The sequence below is a fragment of the Vigna angularis genome, chromosome 2 (assembly GCF_016808095.1).
Source record: "Vigna angularis cultivar LongXiaoDou No.4 chromosome 2, ASM1680809v1, whole genome shotgun sequence".
Lineage (NCBI taxonomy): Eukaryota > Viridiplantae > Streptophyta > Magnoliopsida > Fabales > Fabaceae > Vigna > Vigna angularis.
In genome coordinates, this window is record NC_068971.1 from 13,286,841 (window position 1) to 13,304,221 (window position 17,381).

A 17,381-nucleotide genomic window follows, 5' to 3' on the forward strand; every position below is an offset into this window, starting at 1 on the left:
TCAATTTTCTAGAGATTTTGTGATTTTTAATGTGCTTTATATCCCTGATTTTTCTTTCAACTTAATCTCTGTTCAAAGTCTTATAAAAGACTTGAATTGTAGCCTAATTTTTTCTTCTGAGGTTTTCCAGATAAGGGAGAATTCTACATTGAAGATGATTGGGTGTGCTAACTCTTACAAGGGTCTCTACTACTTACAAACTTTTCCAGATTCTGATCAGGACCTTGTTCCAAAAACTGTTTTTTCTTTTAAACATGTTGATGTAAATCTATGGCACTATAGACTAGGCCATCCTGGACACAAGGCTGTCAAACAGATTTGTGAACATTTTCCCTATGTCAAAATGAATGCTGATACAGTTTGTGATGTTTGCCACTATGCTAAACAACATAAATTGTCTTTCCCTATAAGTAATTCTCTATCTACTGAATGTTTTGAGATGATTCACTGTGATATCTGGGGTCCTTATTCTATTTCTTCTGTTCATGGACATAAATACTTTCTTACTATTATTGATGATTATAGCCGACATACATGGATTTTTTTGATGAACAATAAGGGCCAAACTAGAGACTTATTACAGAATTTTATTATCAAGATTAAGAATCAGTTTGGTAAAATTATTAAGACTGTTAGAACTGATAACGGACCTGAATTCAACTGTGTCAACTTCTATAACTTACATGGTATTAGTCATCAAACTAGTTGTGTTGAGACCCCTGAGCAGAATTCAGTTGTTGAACGTAAGCACCAACACATTTTAAATGTCACCCGTAGCCTTATGTTCCAATCCAGTATACCTAATGCCTATTGGTCTTATGCTGTTAGCCATGCTGTATACCTAATAAACATATTGCCTACTCCCATTCTTAACAACAAAACCCCTCATGATCGCATCTACGATGTTCCCCCCACTTATTTAGATTTAAAAACTTTTGGATGCCTCTGTTTTGCTTCCACCCTTGCAGCTGGCCGGAGCAAACTTGACCCAAGAGCAAGGAAAGGAATTTTCCTTGGATACAAAAGTGGAGTCAAGGGTTATATTGTCCTTGACATCAATACTAGAGAGCTGTTTATAAGTAGGAACGTTATTTTTTATGAAGATGTTTTTCCTTGGAAGGATCAGCAGAACAACATAAGAGTGGATGGGGAAGAAGTTGACAGAATTGCCTTTCTTAATGATTCCTTAGGCAATTCTACCTCTAATAATGATGAAAGGTTTGCAGAAGAAGAAATACAGCATGACATTGTCGAAGAGAATAACATTGATAATGAGATTGATAACGATGAAGGGGATCACGGATACAGGAGATCTGACAGGATCAGAAAACCTCCAAGATATCTAGATGACTACATCCACCAGGTTAATCAATCCTTGTCTATGGAAAATAAGTTTACAACCCCTTACCCCATTTCTAATCTATTATGTTGTGATTCCCTGACAGAAAAGCATTCAAGATATACCATGGCTATCACTGCTAACAGTGAGCCCCACTCTTACAATGAGGCCAAAGATGTAAGTGAATGGGCAGAGGCAATGCACCAGGAAATAAAAGCCATGCAGGATAACAACACGTGGTTTCTAACACAGCTTCCTCAAGGGAAAACTGCCATTGGGTGCAGATGGGTATACAAGATTAAATACAGGGCTGATGGCACCATAGAAAGGTACAAGGCTCGTCTAGTTGCTAAGGGCTACACCCAGCAAGAAGGGATAGATTATTTAGACACCTTCTCTCCCGTTGCCAAGCTAACTACCGTTAGACTACTAATTGCGCTGGCAGCTTCTAAAAACTGGTTTTTACATCAACTGGATGTGAATAATGCCTTCTTTCATGGAGACTTAAATGAGGAAGTCTACATGGAGCCACCTCCTGGTCTTAATATTCAAAAGGAAGGCCAAGTCTGCAAACTCACTAAGTCATTATATGGCCTAAAGCAAGCTAGTAGACAATGGTTTGAAAAGTTGTCCACTTTTCTTACCTCTGTTAGCTATATACAGTCAAAGAGTGATCATTCTCTCTTCATCAAAGGGACACCTACTGGTTTCACAGCCCTACTTGTTTATGTTGATGACATCATACTAGCAGGGAATTCTATGACAGAAATTAATCACATAAAGAGCCTTTTGCATAACCGGTTCCAAGTAAAAGATCTAGGAGAACTCAAATATTTCCTAGGATTGGAGGTGGCAAGGTCCCAGAAAGGAATTCATTTGTCTCAAAGAAAATATGCCTTAGACATACTTGAGGAGACAGGAATGCAGAGTTGCAAGCCCTGTTCAACCCCTTTTTTGAGTGACACGAGCACCCTATACAAAACTGATAGCTATTTGAAAGATCCAACCTCATACCGAAGATTAATAGGGAAGTTGCTCTATCTCACTAACACTAGACCTGATTTGTGTTTCTCTATTAATTTATTGAGTCAATTTATGCAATCTCCAACTGACTACCATTATCGGGCTATTCAACATGTTCTTAGGTACATTAAGTCTAAACCCTCAGAAGGACTATTATTCCCAGATGATTCTCCCATACAGCTAAAGGCCTTCAGTGATTCAGATTGGGCAACCTGACCCACCAGTAGGAGGTCCACTACAGGTTTTTGCGTCTTCCTCGGGTCATCACTCATCTCTTGGAAATCAAAAAAACAGAGCACTGTTTCCAGATCCTCCACTGAGGCTGAATATCGTGCTTTGGCAGCCACTACTTGTGAGCTACAATGGATACACTATCTCTTAGAGGACTTACAGATCAAGGAAGTTGGGATTCCAGCCCTATACTGTGACAACAAATCTGCCCGACATATAGCCCATAATCAGAGTTTTCACGAAAGAACCAAGCATATAGAGCTTGACTGCCATGTTGTTCGTGAAAAGGTGCAACCTAATCTTTTACATCTTCTCCCCATTCGCTCAGAAGAACAACTAGCAGACATATTTACCAAGTTTCCTCACCGTGTTCGGTTCAAATCTATTGTTCCCAAGCTTGGACTGGCAACTATACACCATCCAGCTTGAGGGGAGGCTATTAAGTATTATTGGTTAAATAGATTACTGTTTTCCAATACAGTAATCAAGTTAGGTTACGTGTTAGGTTAGCTTTCTGTTTTCAGTTATTTTCCCTTCCCCTTCATAACTCTATAAATAGAGTTTTCCCCTTAACATTCAACTCTGTAAGAACGTACAATACTCAAGCAATAATATTAGACATTCTTTTCTTCTAAAGAGCTAACAGAGATCTCTTTCACTAACCTTTAAACCGTGCCTTTCCTCTTCTTCTTTTCGGTCTTCTCTCCCATCGTCTCCGGTGAAGACAGCTGCTTGCTCCGACGACCGGTTTCCATGGAAGCCCTAGAACCTTCCTTTCCATTCACGAGATGCGTCCCACGTTGCCAGCCACCTACCATCTGATTGCGAGGGATCTTCTAACGCAAGTGAGTTTTGCGTTTTGGTATTAGTGGGTGCGTTTTGGGTTGAAGCCATTGGGCCCGCTCTTTACAAGTCTGGCCCATTCTCTTTATAATTCAGTAACTGAGATGCATTTGCTGGCGTATTGAATTTGTTAGAATATCATGCGTGAATACACTATAAGAGGGAATTGATGCATGAATACAGTATGACCGATTATCCAATCAATCCTTAGAGGAAATGGAAAAACTATAAAACCATGCCTAAAATTAAGGTTACGGATAATAAGAAAACAACAACTTCCATGAAATACAAAAAGAAACTAACCTCATATATTTCAATAATACAATATTGACTTTTGTTCGGAATCTATTGTCATTTTCTTTTACTTTGAATAAAAATAAAATAAAAAATATCATAATACATACAGAAAAAAATATTCATAAAGGTGGGTAATGATGATCCTCTTTTGATTATATATATATATATATATATATATTTATTGTTGTAAAATGTTGATAAAAAATAATAAAAATCATGAAAAAAGTGCTATGTTACTACTCTACTATATTTATTATATTATTTGTTGATAAAAAGAAAATTGTATATAATTATTAAAGCTGAATAAAAACACTACAATATTATATTAACATTCCAAGATTTTATCTTAACTTTATTCTTGTCCATAGGCCCTTTGGTAATGAATTATGTAGTTTTGACCATACGTACTTTATTCTTAATAGTCATAATAATTTAACTACAAATAATAGTTTTCACCAACACATATAGGCGATGAAAGAGTCACTTATGTGTTTTGAATGTCTTTTATGCGGGTTTCCCATTATATATTTTAAGTTGATTTTGTTTTTCTTGTTGCGACATATAATTTTCAGATACTTCTCAAGATTAATAAAAGTTCACAATCCCGGTTAAAAGATCTAAACGAAATATATGGTATAAGATTGAACTAATATTTTTCTTGATAAATCAAATAAGTAGGGTTTGGGTGCGTTCGTTCTTGATTAGGATTCTTAGGTTTGGATCACATACGTTCGATTTTGCCTTTTAGTGATTGTAGATGTTCGTCCTTAAATTGGTATTCTCAGGAAGTGATCTTGAGCGTTCGGCCTTGATGAGATTTAATCTGGTAGTGTTCGCTGTCTTAGCGTTAAGTCTAAGTGCTTGATCGTAGCGTTCGTTCTTTTGGGTGTTTAACCTAATAGTCACTACAAGAATGATTGAGATTACCGACGGTCATAAGTCGTCGGTAATGTATAAAATCCGTCGGTAATTAGCATTTACCGACGGCTTACCGACGACTAATATATAGTCGGTAAAAACGTTGTCGATAAACTTTACCGATGGATCTTTCGTCCGTCGGTAATTACCGAAGGCTTTTGGCCGTCGGTAAAGCTTCGGTAATTACCGAAGGCTCTAGGCCTTCGGTAAATCCGTCGGTAAATGTCGCGACCTGGTTCATCTTCTTCCTCATCCTTCATCGCTGTGTCAATTTGTTTTTTCATTTACACGAACTTTGCCACCAAAACAGCATCACGCGAGTAACAAACTAGTTTCCAAAGTATCAAACAACCAATTTATTTTCAATAGGTAAAATCATAGGGAATCATGGAAAGTTTTTTTGCAATTCCCAGATTTGTAAGAGAAATGTTCCTAATCGTAAAAATGTGGTGGAAAGAATGGTGGTAGAGGGCAGCGGTGGTGGAGAGAACGGTGGTAGAGGACAGCGGTGGTGGAGGACAGCGATGGTGGAGGGTAGCGGCGGGAGGGCAGCGACGGTGGAGAGCAGCAGTGGAAAGCAGCGGTGGTGGAGAGCAGCGATGGTGGAGGGCAGCGGCGGTGGATGGCAGAGGCGGTGGAGGGCAGTGGCGGTGGAGAGCAGTGACGGTTGAGAGCAACGATAGAAAGAAGTATTAGACTGAGATAGAGAGAAATGAGAGGAGAAATGAGTGTTTGCCACATATATTGGCACTGGATGCGAAGCTAGTCTCGAAAAATTCCGCTTTTTTACCGACGGTCAGAGGCCTTCGGTAAATCAGTCGGTAATGTCATCCAGCAAAATAATGGGCAGGAAAATTCCCACTCTTTTTATCGATGGCCAAAAGCCTTCGGTAAATCCGTCGGTAATGTGCATGTCACTTACCGACGATCAAAAGCCTTCGGTAAATCCGTCAGTAATGTGCATATCACTTACCGATGGCCTTACCGAAGGGTTTTGATCGTCGGTAAAAAAGATAAAAAATACCGTCGGTAATTCCGTCAGAAATTAAGATATATCGACGGATATTGATCCCTCGGTAAAAATCCGTCGGTAATATTAATATTTTTTATAGTGAGTGTTTGGTTTAATAACGTTTGGTGTTTTAGTGTCGAGTCTAAGAGATTGATCTTAAACGTTCGTCCAGACAGTATCCGATTTTAGTGAGGTGTTCGGTTTTAGCGTTCGGTCGAATAATGTTTAATCCAGTGTGGTGCTCGGTTTTAGCGTTCGACCAAATAGTGTTCAATCTAATGTGGTGCTCGGCATGTAGCGTTCGGCCTTGATCTTTAGCGTCCGTCCAAATAGTGTTCGGCCTGGTGTTTGCAAAATGGCATTCGTCCAGTAGCGTTCGTTCCATGGTGTTCGGTGAATAGTGCTGGCCCAAATAGTATTCTACAAATAATGTTGGAGTCTAAGTTTATTTTCTCTTGAAATGAATTGATTGTGCACAATGTTTGGGATATATATATACTGTGATGTGATTTATGTGAAAAGTATATGAATGTATGAGGTATGTTGGATTTACTGTGAATATATGGTGGTATCTGGTTACTCATGACTTGGGTTAAGTTTCAATGTAACAATATGATTCATGGACGTAATTCCATGATCCTCAAGGAGAGGATTCATGATGGTGGACGTAATTCCATGATCCTCAAGAAGAGGATACATGGTGGTTATTTGGGGGTGAATAGAATGATTGCATGGTAGCTCAGTCTTGGGAGTTTTCCTGACGCTCCAATGATCATTTATTCTCAAATAGAGAGGATTGATCCATGTGGTGAGGAGTAGCAGGAGGTCCTAGTCTTGGAGGCTTCCAGTATGCTCCAGGGCGCGGAACGGACTAACCTCGTGAGGGTGGTAGGGTGGAACCCATTGGCAATGGCTTTGCAAAGCAGTAGAGGCCACCACGAGTGCATAACCCGCCATAGCTCGGTAATCATTCTAGTCCGGACGAGTCGGTCTATAAAGCAACAAGTCGTGGTATAAAGTAATAAGTCTTGTCATGTCAGTTTACCATGACTTTTGGATGTCTGAGATTATATAACATGCTTTTTATATCTAGCTCACCCTTGCTTGTTTGTATCGCTTGTGTATGTTTCTTTGGCGATGATCATCCACTTGGATGGGAGCAGATGACAGGGAGGATACTTTGGAAGCAGCCCTTGATGGAGACGGCAGTGCTGCAGCTTAGAATTGCTAGTTTGTATTTCGTGAAACTCATTTTATTTGGAAGAACATTTTGTGTATCTTAAGTTTTAAATTCTCCATAATTTCCATGGAGAAATTCTAATACTCTAGTTGTCAATTCCGCGCTATTTTGAGGATGACTGTAATCCTTAATTACTCTTGACTGCTTTCCTATATTATGTATGATGACGTCTTTATTATATGCATGACGTATATAATTGGGATGTTACAGTAATGATGATCCTCTTTTGATTTTATATATATATATATATATATATATATATATATATATATATATATATATATATATATATATATTTATTGTTGTAAAATGTTGATAAAAAATAATAAAAATCATGAAAAAAGTGCTATGTTCACTAGTGCAGAAAGGGGCATAGACGTCCGTTCTTTAGGCTTTTTAACGTCCGACCTCCAACGGACGTCTATGCGGGTGACGTCTATGTAGACGTCCGTTGTGTCAGCCCGGACGTCTATATAGACGTCCGCTGTGTCAGGCCGGACGTCTATATGGACGTCCGCTGTGTCCGGCCGGACGTCTATATGGACGTCTGCTGTGTCAGGCCGGATGTCTATATAGACGTCCGCTGTGACCTCTCGGACGTCTATATACTACTGCAGAAAGGGCTTTATTAGACGGCTTATTTAGGGTTATTTAGGATTACGGGTTAGGGTTATTTACGATTACGGGTTTGAACGTTTGTTTGTGCACTGCAACACGTCTGAAGAACAGATTCAGAACGAAAATGGAAGAAGATGGAGGAGTAAACGACCTAAAAATGTAGGCCAAAAAACGCCGCCCAAGAACACGCAACAAACTGCACCAAAATGCACCGAAAACGATTTTTAATCGGTCCAAATGAAAGATATGTCATCACTGAACAATTTAATCGGAACAAAAGTAAGATTAAATGACCCAAAACACATAAAAACCAACAAGAGGCTGATGGGTTCACTACCCTGTCAGCCTCTTGAACGTCCGTCCTGGAGGGGGACGGACGTCCAGATATAGTAAACAAAAAGGACCCAATCCACTTGCTAGGGATGAACCCTTTGTGCTACATAGAATTTGGTGGTCAATCCAATACTTCAATTTTTCAGCCTTTCCCAATTCACTCACTTCAAATGAAATTTCAACATCATGCAAAGGCCAAATTATTAACTTTTCATGTTAAAAGTGTACTAAAGTCTTAGGAAGTTAACCTTGCGACCTTTGATCCTAGTTTTCATATCAATACTAAAGTTCTTCGTAAAAAAAGAACACTTTTGCACCCATGATTCTTATATTATATACATAATTTAAAACCTTTACTACATTAATATGTTGATAATATATAAATTCTAACAAGTAAAACTTACCTGTATTGCTGTGACATCATTAATTTGAAGCAAATTGTATCCTTTTAAGGCTTGGGGGCAAATTGACTGGTTTTTCTCGTAGCTTTTCAATTTCCTCTTTTGGCCACCGTACCAATTGTTTACCAGACTTATGCAGCGAAATAACCATTGGAATTGTCTGCAAAACACATGTGCATCATTCACCAAATTATTTGAAGTCAACTTCAATTTCTAAAGTTAAGAGAAAAAGAAAAATGCTGTGGAGCCTTGTATGAGTTGGCTCCTGTTATTTTAAATAATGTCGTTACATCTATACCACAAACCGTGTCAAAAAAAAATCTAATTATTTGAGTCTAGAGTCAACACTATTTGATCAAGTTGTCTTGAATTAATGTAACTTTATAATTATATTTTGTTTAACTTTCTAATTTAATTTAAAACTGAAACATTTATACATAAATTATTTAATTTAAAATTAGTTTTCTAAATTTAGTTAGACTCGATTAATTTTACAAATTCTAATTAAATCACACTAAATTTTCTTTACGAAAACTGAATCATATAAATTCGAGCAAACCAGATCTCTCATAAATGCGTGTTTGAAAATGGATCACATTTATGTTTTCTTTATCATAGAACCAAGCTTGTTTCACATATTAAAAGTACATTCAGGAAATGTTATGTTATCATGGAAAAGATCCTAAGGTCACTCACTAAGAACTTTGAGAATATTGTGTATGCAATTGAGGAATCTATGGACTTGACCATGTTCTCGATTGAAGAGCTTGCTAGGTTTTTTAGGCATGCGAGCAACAAAGGAGAATGTTGTTTGAACGACTTGATCAGATACTTCAGTAAAACTTCACCTGAAGGGAAAGGGAGGTGCTTAGAGAGCTCAAGGCCGAGGTGGTCTTGGAGGAAGAGGATGTGGACAAAGAAATATACAAACACTACAAAAAAGTAGGGTATTACCGAAGGCCAGAAGCCCTCGGAAAATGCCAAAGGCCGTCGATAATGGGTGTTTACCGAAGGCTTATCGACGGCCAAAAATCCTTCGGTAAATCTCTTGTCGGTAACATTTACCGAGGGCTTTTGCCCTTCGGTAATTACCGAGGGCCAAAAGCCTTCGGTAATTACCGAAGGGCGAAAAAAAAAAACAGAGCGTTGTTGCTGCAGAATGTGATGCATATATAATATAGTTAATCAAAATGGTATGCAGTATGAAGTCCTATCCCTACATGGACCATTTTGAAAACAGTTCAAGATATCTAGATAAAAGAAAGACAGTAAAAGGAAAAAAAATAAGCAAAGAGTTAACTTTGAACCTAGCTAAACTAAAACAGACTCGAATTTAAAAGAAAAAGAGCCTAAGAAAATCCTAACAGTAGCAATGAATGGAAGAGATCCTAGAAAATTACTAAAAACCAGAACAGGACTCAGAAATTTAAATCTCAAAACAGAACCTATAAGGGAAAATAAAACTGAAACAAATGTTAAAACAGAAATTAAAGAATATCTAACACGTGAAATAGAAAGCAAGAATATAAGAGAAAGGAAATCCTAATATGAATTCTAATTACAGAAACTATAAGCAAAAATAAAGTCTAATCCTACAGCCTAAAACATATTCTAAAAGCATAAAGAACTAAGTATTGACAAACTAAATTTAGAAAAATTTTACAAACAGTAGCAGAAAGAAAATAGAAACTAATTATGAAAAGAAAATCCTAATTGAAAACTTAAAACAAAGCATGAAACGAACCAAGAGCTTAAAACATAACAAGTAACTAACATAAGGAAGAGAAAATAATAGAAAGAAGAAAAGAAAAGGGACCTAAAAGAAGTTCTAAAACAAATTAAAAAACAGTAAAAGAACCTAAACCAAGAAATGAATGAACTGTAAAAACCTAAAGAACTATTAACAACAAAGCTAAAAACTAAACTAAAACAAATTAGTAACAAAAATAGGTATTTACAGACTAAAACAAGAATGGGAAACTACTCTAGGTATTTAAAACTAAACCACACCTAAGTTAAAGAAAAACAGCTAAGAAAAAAAATTTACCCCTATTTTACTCAAAAACAGATATCAACACAGATTTATCAGAGTAAAAGCAAAAATTTTAACTACAACCCCTCACCCCCACACTTAAGAGGCACATTGCCCTCAATGTGTGAGTAAGTAAGGTTTTCTAATCAACAAAAACATACTCAAATCAAATAGCAACAGATATGTACAAGAATAGAAACTGAAAAACACAAAAAAAAACAGCAATTGAACAAGAACAGAAACAAGACTTAAAAGTAAAACTACAAAACTAAAGAGGCAAAGAACTTATTCAGATTGGCCACAAATCAAAGTTAATTCTTTTTATTTTTATGAAAACAACATATTATCTATCCTACTATTTATTATGCTACTTAAAGCTATGTAAACTACTATAAAAGACCTATAACTACTATTTAAAAGAAGGGAAAAGAAAGAGCTTATTGGATTTTCTCCATTGTGCGCCAAGTTGTGCATTAGCTCCTTCCCAGCTCTCTGCTTTAGCATCATCAGTTCTCCATTCAATGCTTTCAGCTGCAGCAACCAGATCTCCTCATGCCTTTGCTGTTGATTCTGCAAATTCCAGGCTCTTTGAGCATCATTTATACCTTCTCTTGCATCCATGACCACTTCCTTTGTGTCTGCAGCTTCCTTTGGATGAGTGACAATATTAGTCATGTCAGTTGCAACAGCAAAATCAAAGTCAATGTTCATCAGTGAATCATCAAACATTTCAGCTTTGTTAAAAGTGAAATCAAGATCATTTTCATGAAGAAATAATGCATCAAAGGTGGGACAAATATTATCAGTGCAAACAGTAGGGATATGGATACGTTCAATCTCAAATGGTGCTCTGAGAACCTTAGAATCAATAACTACTACAGTGTTAACAACAGGCTCTAAAGGATCTATGCACAGGCAATCAAATGAGCTAAACTGCAAAGGAAACTCAGATAAGACAACTAGAATTTCAAGGTTAAACAACACCTGTGTTGGCTCTTCCTTAGTAATAATAACAGAATCCATAGTTAACTCAACACAGTCCATAAAGCTATCCTCAAAATTGTTGTCCAGACCAATGCACACATCATAAAAATCATCAGAAATATCAATATGTTCTACAACACAAATTTCATCCAGCTTTTCAGAACAATCAGGTATAACAACAAGAATATCTAGCAAGGGTTTCTCATGCAAAAACTGAGTGTGTACCTGTGGGGAAAAGTGGAGTACTTAGTCATTGGCACCTTCACGATGTTCCTCCTAGCATCGGAGGCGGACTTTTGAACGGCGGCGACGACTTCCTTGGTCTTGCCAACTCCGATGCAATCTTGGCCATTTTTGTTGCCGACAATGAAGACAGCTCTGAAGCGCAACTACTTCCCTCCCTTAACAACTTTCGTCACCCTTCTCACCTGGACCACCCTATCTTCAAACCCGTCGCAGACCTTGTCCTTCTTCGTGTTGACCCGAACCCCGTGTCCTGCTTCACCAGGGAGTCCATTTCGAAGACGTCATTCCCGAGCACGGAAACGCCGCTGAAGGTGGGGCCGTAGAGCTCCTCGTAGGCTGCGGCGATCTCGTCCTCCGTCTTGAGGGGCCATCGTCGAAGGAGGGAGGGGCGACAAATCCCTCTGTAGGCGAAGAGGAGGTGTCAATGTCATCGGAGGGTTTGCATTTGGCGTAGAGGAGGGAGGGGTGGTGTTGGGGTTTGGCGAAGAGGAGGGAGACGGTGTGCGGCGGCGAGGGGAGGAGAGAGAAGCGCGAAGAAGCGGGAATTGCGACAAAATGGCCACCGTTGAGAATAGGGTCGAGAGGTTTTGGGAGGGAGAAGATTTCACAATACGGGAGAATGGAACAGCGAGATCCTAAATTCTCATTTCACTCAATTGAACCTTTTACCGAAGGGCGTATTCCTTCGGTAATGTCAGTGCCTTATCGAAGGATAAAAGACCGTCGGTATTAATCCTTCGGTAATTAACATATTTCTTGTAGTGAAACTTAGAAGAAAAATTGGAGAGGTTGTGGAAAAGCAAGAGGCCGAAGAGGTCGATCTGTTAATTCTGGAGTAGAATGCTATAAATGTGACAAGCATGGTTACTATGCCAATGATTGCAGGTCACTCACTTCAAATGAAATTTCAACATCATCCTGCAAAGGACAAATTTTTAACTTTTCATGTTAAAAGTGTACTAATGTCTTAGGAAAAGTAACAGTTAACATTGTGACCTTTGATCCTAGTTTTCACCAATTCTAAAGTCAACTTCAATTTCTAAAGTAAAAAGAAAAAAAAAATGCTGTGGAGCCCCCTGTATGAGTTGGCTCATGTTATTTTAAATAATGTCGTTACATCTATACCACAAACCGTGCCAAAAAAAATCTAATTATTTGAGTCTAGAGTCAACACTATTTGATCAAGTTGTCTTGAATTAAGGTCACTTTAAAATTATATTTTGTTTAACTTTCTAATTTAATTTAAAACTGAAAACATTTATACATAAATTATTTAATTTAAAATTATTTTTCTAAATTTAGTTAGACTCAATTAATTTTACAAATTCTAATTAAATCACATTAAATTTTCTTTAAGAAAATTGAATCACATAAATTCGCAAACAACCAGATCTCTCATAAATGCGTGTTTGAAAATGGATCCCAGTTGTGTTTTATTTATCATATCAAAGAGAACCAAACTTGTTTCACATATTAAATGTACATTTGGGAAATGTTATAGTGGAGAAGATCCTACGGAAATTGACTAAGGACTTTAAAAGTATTGTGTGTGCAATTGAGGAGTCAAAAAACTTGACGATGTTCTCGATTGAAGAGCTTGCTAGGTTTTTTTAGACATATGAGTAGCGGAGGAGAATGTTGTTTGGACCACTTGATGAGATACTTCAGCAAAACATGACCTAGGTGCTCGGAACACTTAAGGCCAAGGTGGTGCGGGAGGAAGAGGCTATGGACGAAGAGGTCGTGAGCAATGTGATCGTGAAGACAGAAATGGCATACCAGGCAGCAAAATTGGAGAGGTTGTGAGAAAGCGAGAGGTCGAGGATGTCAGTCTATTAATTATGGAGTAGAATGCTATAAATGTTGCAAACATGGTCACTATGTCAATGAGTACTGATGAGTGCATATTTATGCCCATATTTATGCTTTAAAATTCAAAATTTTAATGAGATTATTGTGTTTAAAGGGTTGATTTAAAGTGAATTTGTGAAAATTGGATTTATCGAGTTTGAGAATTAAAAATGCTTAAAATGTTATTTTTAGTTGCATAAGTTATGTTGGATTTTCTAACGTTTATTTGGGCCACTGAAGTTATAATTTTATTCATTTAAAGTGTAATTAAAGGAAATCTTAGGGGTTTTTCTTTAATTTATTAAAATTAAGAAGGACAAAAGTGGAATTTCAGAGACGATTAAGTTCATATTTAAAGATAATTAATTTAATTTTAAAATATCAACCAGAAATATCTATCAAATATTCTTAAAAACTGATTAAATCTGTTAAATATTTGAAAGATATAAGATAAAAGATCTTATGAACAAAATATTCAAAGTCTAAGTCCAATCAAGTCTATATAAAGAGACTGAGAGGAGACAAAAATCATAACTCATTCATTCACTCGGACTTCTCCATTGGAAGCAATCATCCACCACTCTTCGCACTTTCATTTTACCATGTAAGGTTAAGTTTAATGTATTTATTTCTTTAGATTATTGATTTTAGATATTATTCTATGTCTTTCGTCTCTCAATCACGTTAGAAGTATGACTTTTGTATCATAAAGTGTCTAAATCTACATACATATTAATCATGAGTCCAAAAATTTATAGGTTTAATTGAAAATTTATTGAATTTAGGAATTTTCATAATTAAACGTGTACTAATTTCTTAGGAAAAGTAAGAGTTAAACTTGTGACCTCTTATCCTAGTTTTCATCAATACAAAGTTCTTCGTAAAAAAAGAACACTTTTGCAACCATGATTCTTATTATATACATAATTTAAAACCTTTACTACATTAATACTATTGATAAGAAATTCTAACAAGTAAAACTTACCTGTGTTGCTGTGACACCATTAATTTAAAGCAACTTGCATCCTTTTATTTGAAGTCAACTTCAATTTCTAAAGGAAAAAGAAAAAGAAAAATGTTGTGGAGCCCTGTATGAGGTGCCTCATGTTATTTTAAATAATGTTGTTACATCTATACCATAAACCATGCCAAAAAAAAATCTTATTATTTGAGTCTAGAACATGATTTTACACTACAAAAAAGAAGGGCTTCGAAAAGAAGGGCATTACCGAAGGCCAGGAGCCCTCGAAAACAGCCCGAAACCGTCGGTAAAAGGTAATTACAGACAGCTTATCGACGGCCAAAGAGTCCTCGGTAAATCCCTTGTCGCTAACATTTACCAAGGGCTTCCGCCCTTCGGTAATTACCGAGGGCCAAAAGCCTTCGGTAATTACCGAAGGGCATTCTGAACTTTGTCCTGTCATGCACCATTGGACTTTCATCAAACAATTTAGTTGTAGGATTTTCCAACAAATTAAATCAAGCAATTAATAGGCTTGCAACAAAAGGTGGGACTCAAAATGAACTTAGGGGAGACTCTAAAGTGGATTTAAAAAGCAAGAAACAATTATAAGTTGCAGATATAGCTAATTTGAACTCAATTTTAAAATAGGCAAAAGTGTTTGATGAAATGCCTAAGAGAGCTACTGTAAAATGTGCATTAGATTTTGAAAATTTGGCTTAGCACTAGTTCACACGCTTTTCACAATGCAGGCTGTTTGTTAATTTTGAATTGTGCACTTCTTTTTAATCAATTGAATCCAGCTTTTGCTATTAATTTAAGATGAAATTCAGTGCAATAATCACAACAACACAAATTCAAAAAATTCTGCAACTCATAAGAAAAGTGTTGAAAAATTGATGGTTTGAATGACAATTTTGCTCAAACGAGTTTGGACACTTAATTTTATGATTTGAGCAACTTTGTTTTACCAAGTAAGACTTGTGTAAGCTGCCATCAGAGGCTAAATGCTTGCAAATCAGAATTTCACTGTTTGAGTTGCTCTTAACACCAAAATTTAAGCTAATTCACCGACCAAAATTCAATAGATGAATCAAACTGATTTGGAAACTATTAATATGACTTTAGTACAATGATTAAAAGTTGAACAAGACTCTAGGAATGAATTAAAAGATGTCCAGCAGGAAGTTCTAAACTAGACATATTCAAGTTAACTTTTGTCACCTTTTAAAGTGAACTTTTTTGGTTTAAACTACTCAAATTTTTAGTTGTAGGTAGTTTTTTGCTTTTGAGTAGTTTCTTACCTTCATTTGACTACTTTAGACTTATCAGGATATTAACATTAGTTATTGTTATTCTATTTTAGGTGAATTGCCATTTTCTCACCCTTTTAGTAGACTTTTTTAAGTTCTACATACTCAAACTTTGAGTTTGAGGTAATTCTTGGCTTTTGACAAGTTTCCTAGCTTCATTCCACTAGTTTAGACATGTTAGGATGTTCACATACCTTAGAATGAGTCTACATTAGGTGAAATGACAATTTCTCACCTTATAAGTACACTTTTTAGGTACTAAATACTCAAACTTTGAGTTTTAGGTTATTCTTTTGCTTTTTATGGATTTTTTACAATGTTTTAGTCATATGTTTACATTTGGAAACATAAATCTGCACATGCCAACCCAGAATCGAAAATTGGAGCAAACAAATTTTCAAACACCATTTCATTTGAACACTACACTAGGAAAATGCTTATAGTTTGGTGGTTTTAAACCCAATATTGATTGGAAGTCATTCAGCAGCTCAATTGTTGCATCAAACAACTTTGTATCATCATTTTAAAGATGTTTAAACACAAATAGTTTGAAAACATCTTGCAATGTGAATTCATTGGTTCACTTCCATTTTAAAGCCAATTTTGATGGTTTAAGAGATGATTATGCATATAGGCATAAAAATGATCATTTGAACAGTGCACACAACTTTAAAATGGAAAATAAACTTGCTCAAACTTTGTATATGCACAAACACAACAAGATTCAACAAATCATACTTGCTATAGCCAAATATGCATGAAAATGTTACCAAAACTACACCAAAATTTAGAATTCAGTGAAATGAAATGAAGACAACAGTTACAATGACTCTAAGACATCCTAAAACACTTGATATAACTGCAGAGAATAAGCTAGATGAATTTAAACACCTAAGACACAAGCAAATATATCAATCACGGTGAAAAGATTGATCAAAAAAGCAATAACAACACCTTGTTTCAGGATTTATTAGCAACTCAACTATGCTTTTTGCACTTTAGTGATTAATATATGTTGCTATTACTTGGAACATGTTTAATATCATTAAACAAACTTGCACATTGCTTAAGAAACAAAAAAGTTCCATTGAAACAGATTTATGAGATTGCACCAGATTTATTCCATTTTGTGCAGAATTTTTGAAACAGAATCATGTTTTAACTGATGTAGCACATATAATCAAGGCTTGACATTGTCTCATTGCCTTATATGATTCATAAATGACTACAAATGCACTGCAACTAGAGAAAAGAATCAAACCTTAGCTGGAAAACAAATTCTACACTAGAAAAAGTCCCTAGTTTGGTGGTTTGATACTAAAAAACATATGCAAGTGATTTAAACACATAACTGAATGTTCAAGTAACTTTATTTGATGGTTTTAATTGTCTTTAAACTCTAAAATGAGTTATAAACAACCTACAACTCAAAATCACTACTCCACTTCTATTTTAACTCAAAAAGTGATGGTTTAGAAAACATAAACCCAAAATCAACCCTTGTTATTCCAAATCAGTTGTGGATACTTTTGCATCAAGGAAAGCACATCAAATAAGCTATGAAGTGCATTTCCACAGCTTGACTGCTTAAACCATATGACTGCACAGTTTTCAACTTATCACCATGCTAGCTTTGCTTTGAATCACTAATTCGAGTTTAATTTCACCTAGTTGATATTTTCCAGCTTGATTCAGTGTTAATACTTATTTCAAAGTTGTTTTCATTGTTTTTTGGTCCT